Consider the following 10,161-nt stretch of genomic DNA (forward strand, 5'->3'; position numbering starts at 1 on the left):
AAATCTCCCTGTAGCAACCATCAAGCTAAAACCAACAGCCCTGCCTAAGTTCTCTGGAAATAGGCGTGATTTCCATAGGTGGAGGAAGGACTGGGAAGCACTGCAGAGGCAAGGTGAGCCAACTGGGTCTAAGGAAGTGAAGAAATTCCAGTTGCTGGACAGCCTGGAAGAAAAGGTCACCAGAGACCTTCGACTCACTGCCTACAACACAGCAGAAGACGTTTTCCGTGTCCTTGAGAATCGATATGGCAACCAGACCGCCATCGCCATCGAAATTGTGGAGGAGCTACAGAGGATGCCAGCCACAAGGAGTCATCAGCCAAGAAAGATTGTGGAGCTGATCCAAGCGGTAGAGAAGGCTCTGCAAGACTTGAGCGATCTAGGAGACACAGGAGCAATAAAAAATCCACTGGTCATAAACTCGATCGAAAGTAAGCTTCCGGACTCTCTGAAGAAGGAGTGGCTCATGTATGTGGCAGATAGTCGAAATGCTGTGACCCATGACAACCGATTTGACACCTTGTTGGCATTCCTGAAACAGCAAGAGAGGATTTATGAGCAGCTAGAGCAACTGATGGATGATGAGGCAAGGAGGGAAGCAAGACCTGAGTCTAAATATGCCAAGACAAGGGCCACCAAGTTGGATGATTCCCATTCAGGATGTGTAGTTTGTGGCGATTGGAAACACAGGACTAGGCTGTACTTCTGCCAGCAGTTTCGAGCACTAAAGCCTGTAGAAAGAGAAGCTGCAGTTAAGAAGCTAGGAGCATGTGAGCGGTGCCTTGAAGTACACGATGACCTGGCATTGTGTAAGCCCACCTTCCTCTGCAAACATCCAGAGTGCCAGGATGGACATGAGCCAGAACATCATTATTACTTGTGCCCCAACACCGACACAGGAAGAGGTGCAAGCCAGAAAAGGAGTGGATGTGATCCCGGGAAAGAAAGGGAAAGGTACACCGCTGACCAAGAGGACTTCTTGAGGAAACTCTCTCCAGAGCTTGCAAACCAGTGCAGAGACGTCTTTTCAAACACTGCCTCAAGAACCATGAGTATATCAACGGAGCAATCGAGCCTCCTCATAGGAAGTGGGATACAAGAATCGCCAGTCATCATGATGCTTCTTAAGGTAACTGCAAATGCTGGACAGAGAATTGGGGCCTTGATCGACTTGGCATCTGATACAAACTACATTACACACAGGGCTGCAAGAAGGCTGAACCTAAAGAGTGAAGATGTCACCCTCATTGTTCATGGTGTTGGAGGGATGAAGGTCCGTGTAGAGACAAAGAGGTACCTCTTAAAGATCAGAGTAAAGACCCCCAAGGGTGCCCTCAAATCTCACCAGCTAGTTTGTTACGGACTAAACAATATTGCAGATGTCCACCAAGGCGTGACAGCGCTGCAGCTGCAGAAGTTCTTCTCAGATGTCCCTGTTTATGAGCTTGAGCGGCCCAAGGAGATCAGCCTACTGATAAGCCACCGAGAGGGTAAGCTGGCTCCTCAACGCATCAGAGTCATCGGAGATCTTGTGCTGTGGGACGGGCCCCTGGGGAAAACTGTTGGAGGTACGCATCCGGACCTTTTCGAGAGCGTTACCGTGTCCACCCATATGTCCAAAACCCACTTTGCCAGGTCAATGAGAGCAGTTGCAATAAAGTATGAAGAGCTCGCTGCCAGGATCCCAGAACAACTGCCATCAACTAGCCAAAATGGCTGCAACTTTCAGGAGTCTAAGACTCTTTCCACCAACCATGACTTCCTGGAATGGTGGAAACAGGACAACTATGATTTCCTGACATCACATGACGACCTTGACCACCTGAAATCCACTGCCGCAAGTAAGGAGCAAATCCAGAAGACTGGAGGATTTCAGCTCAAATCATGGGCATGCTCTGAGCAAAGTGGGAGGCAGGAGTCTCATGAAGACCCGGATGACAAACTGAAAGCCACGGTCCTCCCAAATCAAATGGGTGACTGCGACAACAAAGCTAAACTAACCCTCTTGGATCAGAAGGAAGATGCTGTGGAAGCAGGGGTGTCTGGAGCCGTGTTTGCCTCCGGCCTCAAGGGGTACGTCAAGATGCACAGCCGGACCGAAGGTGGAAGATGGCATCACCTTGACAGCCAGATTGTCCTTGGCGCAACACAGAGAGAGAGCTATGGTTACCAAATCTTTTTTGCAAATCATGTTGGAGAAATCCGAAGCAACTCACAAGTCCGAGACCAGAGGTGGGTCCCAGGTCCACAAAAAATTGCTGACTTGATCACAAAAGGAGGTGGCCCCAAGAGCCTTGATGAGGATTCAGAGGGGCAACATGGATCAAAGTTCCTGAGCATACCTGTGAGTAGATGGCCCATCAAATCCTCTAGGGGAAATGCTACTGCTGCTAGTGAAAGCATCATCAAGATGCAGAAGAAAACCTCTGTCTCCGCACTGACAAGGGCCCTAGAGATAAAGCCACTACAGGACCAGAATCTATCTCAAATAGGGCAACAAAAACCACCTGCAGGGCCAGCGATCCAGAGCCTTATGGACGTTACGTGGTTCAGTGTCTTACTCAGGCTGGTTGAGACCATTGCATGGATCTGGAGTGCTGTAAAAAAGAAAAAGGAAAAAGTTCCTTGGATCAAACCAGGCCCTGAGAAGACCAAAGTGGGAGGCAGTCCTTCACCGGGACTTCCGGGCCTAGTTGCCCTGTTGCCTGTTGAAGAACAAATTGCAAATTCAAGTTAGGTGACCTACCTCAATTGGAGTTTGACGTTGAGTAGCGACCTTCCCAGTATGAATCAGGGAAGCTCGAGTGGGAGGTGTTACGTCAAACTGGATTTAGGGTGCAGTTTGAGATTAATGGGAGAAAGCTGCCGGGAAAAAAAACAACAAAAAAAAAAAAAACAGTGGTGGCGATTTCACTTTCTGACGGGTTAGCAGAGGAATCAGCTGAAGTCAATCAAGCCTCTTTCCATCGCCTCAGCCTGCAACGTCACGCGGGCGACGCATCTCCAAGACAGGTGGCTAATTAAGTACAAAGCGGGAGTGAGTAATGGAGGCACGACAGTAAACGCTAGAGCAGACGCTAGCAAATGCTGAAGCAAACTGCAAAGGATTACCTGCGTAGGTAGGGTACACGAAGTTCTGTGCAATTCTGGGACATCTAAAAGCTGGAGAGACTGACGGTAAGGGATTTATGCCACTTTGAGCAATGATTGTGCTCGAATCAAATGCACGCTTTAACTGGCTTGGGACACGAACGTCTGTGGAGTTGCGGTTCCACCTGCTGTCCGTGCTTTTAAGTAAATGCACAAATTGTTATTGCATATGCCTAGCGATTTAAGCAATGTTTGCTAATAGAGGGTGCTAATGGGCCTGTGAAATTTTAAGCTACTGTTTGCTTTGGGATGATTGTGGGGTTCTACTGTATGTCATGTAATATGGGCTATATGTGTTTTCTACTCGTATGTGGTTTCTACTTCAATATATTTTTCTACTCATAGATATATTTTTCTACTCATAGATATATTTTTCTATTAAATTAGGGATATTTTTCTACTCGTAGATGTATTTTTATTAAATTAGTTTGTAGTTGAACATTCATTGCCTATTTAAACGTCTGGTTATCCATGCTTATTTACTGCTATGTTTGGAACTGCCATTTCAATCTATTTTTCTATTGAGTAATACCCGAATGTTACACTTGGAAATTTTGAAGTAGTATTTATTACATTTAGATATCAAATGCTGTTGAAAGATGCGTAATTTTCTGTATTTCTCATGGAATGTTGCACGTGTTTAAATGTTTACTGTTGGATGTATGGCCTCATCTCATATACTTTCTGTTCTCCATTTTTTTTGTCTGTCTTTTAAAGGTTTTTCACCTGGTGAAAAATGACTGTTCATAACGGCTGAATGTGAAGTAACTGCATATGCCTGCCTCTGAATTCAAAGAAAATAAAAGAAACAAAAAGAGGAAACAAAGCACAGTTTATTTCTCAAGTCATTGAGTGGAATCCAGCATTCTTAATCTCCATAGATGTCCTTCCGTTTTTCAAGTTGAGGAATTTGCACAAAACACTAGGCACAACTTGACACTGGGGCTCGAATCCAGCGCCAGTCGGCTCTGACCATGCGGCAAGTTCTAAAGCTGGAAATTATGCATGGATCAACGTCGATTTTTATTGGATATTCTGTAAAAAGAGAGTCGTCCTCCAGGTCAGAGGGTGGCGATAATGCACATACCTTGCTCGCCACGCAACAAGAAGAAGAAAAAGTTGCTCAGGAACGCGAGTGGAGTTGCCCTGAAGCGCAACTTAATTTCATTGGTTAACAGCGGCTCTAACGAATAGCGGTCTGCCTGCCGTCCTGCTGCTGCAAGACTTGTCTATAGGGCTGTCACTTTTTATTTGATATTCGAATTATGCATTCGAACATGACGTGAAATATCCGTAGTCAAGCTATAAATAAACTATTCGGCTTTTAGTGCCATGTAGCGCAGTTTTACAGTCTATGATTAGGCCTACTTTGTTTTTTATTCTATTGTTTGCCATATCATCCAGTAGCGGGTGCTGTAAACGTTTTGTAGCGTTGGCCCATGACCAAATCAAGCCAATAATAGCCATGTAGCCACAATAATGACTGGAGCCAGAGCCCTCAATAGCCACCCTGTTTCAAAAATGGGAGATAACGCACAAAACGGCCAGCCTGAGCGGACAATTACGTCCCCAGCTCATCTAAAATGTGATGTCTGGAAATACTTTAGGTTCTACACCGTAGATGGTAAAGTAACCGTTAAAGATAATGTAATTTGCCGACTCTGCAAAAAACAGTTTACTTGCGCATTCACGACATGTAATCTTTGCGCTCACCTGTCCAGTGACCATCCAAATGAGGCAGCGGAGTCAAAGGCACAGTAGACGGCCAGAGCATCGCCAGACGTCCAACATCAAATTGTCCGGGGTTTGCTATTTACTTTTTAAGCACAGGTATTTATTTGGGGCAGGCTTGTATTCAAGGCAGACCTTTATTTCTTACATTGTGCGTTTTATTGTGAGACATTTATTGTTTCGTTTGGAGCGGCATACCAGGTTATCAAAAGCAGACGATTTTCGGTTTGGTTTGAGATTTAATTTACTTTTGGACTGTTTTATTATATAGCTAAATGTTGAGATTGATGGGCATTTAAATCTAGGGGGTATTTGATGGTTCACAGTAAAGTTTCATGTAGTTGAATTTCCAGCTGTTTATTCCGAGACAAGGCAGTCGCTTTCACTCACTTATACATTGAACGTGCGCTGTTCCTAGCCTAATCGTATTTAGGCTATTTTTATTTGGGACAAACAACAACGAAACAAGATCAATACAATTTTCTTTATTTGTCATATGATGCATAAATAACCATAATCTACACGTCTTCTCATAGGCTCCTCAAGAAATACGCACTGAATAACATTTGGCTGTAGCCGCTGGATAGGTACCCGCCCACCAACATGTACGCGCATGAGAGCTCGTGCCCAACACGGACTTTAATGCACAGAGCTGGTTCCAAATGCTCCATGTGGTGCCATACTTGAATATGGCGTATGCTAACATGCCGAAGCTAATCTGCACGCTCTTGACCCCCTGGTTCAGAACAAAAGTTGGCCTATATCTTCGTTCCCGTTGTCAAGTGGTGTTACGGTATTCAACACCCACATGACCTCCGCTTTCAAGGTAGAGGTTGATCCGAACCCACTGTGTGTGGAACTAGGCGACACAGACAGAATCCCATGCAATACTTGGACCAGGTAGTGACGGTGCCGAACAAAACTGAGTGATCGCCTACCCCCACTGCAGACCTTTTAAATGCAACTTTATGCTTTTCTGATTTCGCATGTGACTGTAATAGGCTTTTATGCCTAACTAGACAGCTACAACAACTTCTTACACAGTGTGCTTGACACCGATTGTTAACAACGGGCTTGAGCCAACTACCAAATGCATTGTCTTCGAGCTATAGCTCGCTAAATGTACCCATCATTATAGATATTACCAGAAGGTTTTAGTTAAACTAAGGAGCTACTCACTGACACCAAGTAAGAGCTGAGAGGAGACGAAATCTCTTGCGAGCATATACCATAGTATAACCAGAATTATATAAATTACCAATACCACATGAAGAATTTTGATTTCAATACTTTTGCGATAATTTTTTTTAATTTGATTTGATTTGGGGGCCCCCACCACCTTGAAACCATAAGTAATATTGATTATTGTGTGATCATTTACATCAGTGGCAATCCTAGTATCTGTTTGACCCTCCACACACAGACACAGAAAATTATGGCTTATGTCATATGTTTCTATTTCATATTTTGGAATTCATATAAACGTTATATATTTTGTCAATAATTTCTAGTATTTTATGATCTGCATAATTACTAATAGCTAGAATATTTAGCAACTTGAATACTTACATATTGATTTTCAAACTATTACGCTTGTCTTTAATGTCATTACATTGGTGGTGTGTAGGTGCCTGTCACTTTAAGAAGAACATGACAGTAATTAGCTTTCAGTCTCACGGTTTTAGGCTAGTTGCGCATAGAGCAAGGATATGTGGATGGAAAATCTTTCTAGGATCATAGAAGAGATAAGTCCAAATGTTCATTTGGTTTTGGTAGACACTACACAATGACATGGCATTAGAGGTCTGCACTCCCGCGGTAGACCCGCGGGTCCCGACGCAAAAGTGTGCGGCGCGGGACAACTTTTGAAAGCTCTTTGCGGGAGCGGGCGGGATGAGAGAGGTGCGTTCGTGGGTGCAGGACAAACCGATGATTCACTGCACTCCCGCAAATTAAATATGTGCGTAAAATTAGATATGGAAATGATTAAAGTAGTGTTCATAACTATAGTTCAGCTGGATGTTCTGTTAGGCAGCATTAAAAAACGGGGTTTAAGCATAACTGACGGATAGCAGGCCTATAGCCTATAAGCCTATTGTTGTTTACGTGGGTTCAATTTGTTCCTGCTGCTCATTGTCAAAACTCAAAATCGAAAGCATGACAGAGGAAGAGGGCACCAGACTAGACCTACTTCAGTTGTTAGCCTACATTCAGAACCAAGAAACTGACATCTGGAGTCTTTCTCAAGTGTGTGTGCTCCTTTCATGAGACAGAAAGAAAAACTGAATAGGCTATCCCTCCTGCATGCTGGCTTTAGCGGGCGGGAGCGGGACATCATGTTACAGATGCGGGCGGGAACGGGACTAAAAATGACACATTAATGCGGGAACGGGACAGAATATTGCGGGAAAAATCAGTCCCGCGCAGACCTCTACATGGCATGATTTAGTTACCTAGAAGGAGCTCTCTCCAGGTGTAAAAGTTTGCCACTATGTTGCCTATTTCTGAAATCTCATTAGGCCCAACAGTAGGCTTAAACAAACTAAATTCCATAGCCTAGATAGGGTAGCAACACAAACTTGAGAGGTACATACATGTTCCCAGGGTCCTCCCAGGGCCCTATGTTCCCAGAGTCCTCCCAGGGCCCTACAGTATGTTCCCAGGGCCCTATGTTCCCAGGGTCCTATGTTCCCCAGCTCAATTTTCTGGTAACACACAGTGGCTGAATCTTAATGTCCTCCCTCACAAGTTTGAATTTTCGCTAACTACAGAGGGCTTAGAAATTAAGAAGTGCATGAGGGCTCACTCACACCCTTTCTGTGCCCTTTCCAAGTGTCCAAGTGTCCATGCCCGGGCTCGGGTCCAACCCGCTGTCATTTCACACCCTATTTCTCTCTCCCACTTGCTTCCGGTCGCTATTCACTGTCGTATCTGAATAAAGGCAAAAGGCCCAAACAATATGCAACAAAAAAAAAAACAAGATGCCTAGTTTCATTACGTAACGGAAATGCACAAAGTATTATACTGTATTTATAAAAACATCAGTTTGGCCTTTTTTTTATTATTCTTGTCTGTTGTTGCCCTAATATACTGTCAAGAAGAGCTGAAATGCCTTTCTGTGCTCATGTGGGCCTGGACCATAAAGACAGGCATGAAAGCACCCTATTCTTTTACTCCCCTACGCTTTCTGTCAATCACACTCTTTCCCTCTCGCGCTCTCCTTCCCACATGTACAAACACAAGCACACACACACAAGCACACACACACACACACACACACACATCAAACATATCACAGCCCAAACCGCACCCCTCCTCCTCTGCTGCACACCTCACAGGCAGATATGATTCACGTCAGCTTCCTGTTCTTGTAAAGAGGAGCTGATGTATAAAACAGGATGCCACAGCTGCCTCCATCAACCCCAGGATATGATGCAAATGCCGCCCATCAGGCTCCCAGGCCCGCTGAGGAGGACTAGGGGACCGGCGGGCCGCCATCTAAATCAGTTACCATATAAAAGCCTTCTCCTCCATGAGAACTTTGCAGCTGGCCACAGTGACCCACAGGCATAGTGGCCTTGAAATCCAAAAGTATGAATTTGCAAACGATCGCCTAATTACAGGCCCCAGCATTACTCACCAGTGGCCTAGTTTACAAAGCACAGCAGTGAATGGGGAGGGGGGAGAACTCCTCTGGGTTAGCTTTTTATTAATGAGTGCCTCTGCAGCCTAGTTTATCTGGACTACATACAAGTGTGTGTGTGTGTGTGTGTGTCAGAGATAGAGAGAGAGCGACAGAGTATGTGTATGTACTTCAAAGAGTATCCATTGTATGTCTGTATCTGTGTGTAGGTAGTTATGTGCATTCATTAGGGAATGAGGTTGGCCGAGTCCCCTAATTGGGAGTGCTCGTGCACATTTTGTCTTTCTTTGTGACTCACTGTTTAGAGGGCCATTTAGACATATGCAAACAGTTTCATAACGGAATCCTTTACTTGGCATTAGTCTACAAACCCCTCAAACTCAGGAAGCATCATAGATCAAGCATAGTGTTGGACCAGGCAGTCCACAGTAGTCTGCCTCCTGCATTGTTCATCAACTGATGATCAGCTCATTCAGGCGGACCAACCACAGTCACTCGCTCCGTTAAGGCGGGCCATTTAAAGCAGGTCTCATTTCGATTGGCCCACTGAGCTTGCCAAACAAATACCTGCCAGCACCCCAGCTCTACAACTCTGCTGCCTTCCTGTAATGACTGCACTGCATGTCGACCTTGTATTTGTCCTATTTTACTGCATTTATTAATGCTCATGTATTTTAATTAATGTGTTGTGGCCTTTTTGATTGTGAATTTCAAGTAATATCAATCAAAGTGAAGTTGGGCTGTTTTGATTTTACTTGCAGTAAAAACCAACCAACTTCAATTTGATTGATATTACTGTACCTGGAATACACAATACAAGTTATTAGTTTTGCACACAGACTCTCATATGCTTCTCAATACTGTAAATTGTTACAAGATATCCTGTCCTGACTGAAGTTTCTATAAAACACTCTGGTGACAGTTGCCTGTCTGATCTGAGATCATTTAGCAGTGTTTTGCCTGCCACTCATTGGGAGAGGCTCTGCGCAGACACTCCCCGGCTCCCTGGGCTTGTGCTCACTTCCTGAATAATGTAACGTCCTTCAGGTCCAGCCAATGTTACCCACTTTCAGACTGACCTCCTATCCCATGACCCACATAACAGGGAGATGGTGTGGCATCAGGGGTGGTGTATGTGTGTGTGTGTGTGAGAGAGAGAGTGAGGAAGGGGCTGCTTGATATACATGCTCAATGACCCAAAATCAATCAAGAACTTTTGTTGGGATCAATTATTTAATTTCCTGTGCCATTTTCCCATGTGAGAGACAACATTAAATTAATTCTAATTAAAAGGGTGTTCTAAAACTGATAGTTCTTGATTGTGATTGGCTGAATCCTGTTTGATACCGTTGTAAAATGCAGCATAAACATACACCACATTTTGTTCTATATTACTGAGCTACCATAACTTGATAGAAAAGTTGGGAGCAGCTGTGTCTCAACGTTGCTTGGCAACCATAGAGGAAATCTGCAATCTGATAGAGGAAATATATTTCTTGGCTGAAGAATGATTATCTATGAATGAATCGTTACATTTCTCGTTGTTGTGTCTTTATTATTCTTTTATGTGTAATCTTCGGCCTCTCAGGGCTTATTGCTTAAATCTAGACACTTCCCATCGACCACGGACACACAAC

At 44.3% G+C, this 10,161-nt stretch overlaps 1 protein-coding gene and 1 long non-coding RNA gene across 5 annotated transcripts in view; one reads left to right on the forward strand and one right to left on the reverse strand.

Annotated features, from left to right (window-relative positions):
- The window catches only part of LOC143134802 (receptor-type tyrosine-protein phosphatase delta-like), a 121,731-nt gene that overhangs the window by 90,901 nt on the left and 20,669 nt on the right, over positions 1 to 10,161 (reverse strand). The gene's annotated exons all lie outside the window — the stretch shown is intronic.
- LOC143135394 (uncharacterized) lies at positions 3,129 to 3,976 on the forward strand. Its single transcript, XR_012988929.1, has 2 exons — positions 3,129 to 3,177; positions 3,868 to 3,976. It is a non-coding gene; the product is annotated as an uncharacterized LOC143135394 (long non-coding RNA).

The sequence above is a fragment of the Alosa pseudoharengus genome, unplaced genomic scaffold (genome assembly GCF_046254945.1).
Source record: "Alosa pseudoharengus isolate Yale_2024_CS ecotype anadromous, Long Island Sound unplaced genomic scaffold, YU_APseudo_1.1 YU_APseudo_1.1_scf_2, whole genome shotgun sequence".
NCBI lineage: Eukaryota > Metazoa > Chordata > Actinopteri > Clupeiformes > Clupeidae > Alosa > Alosa pseudoharengus.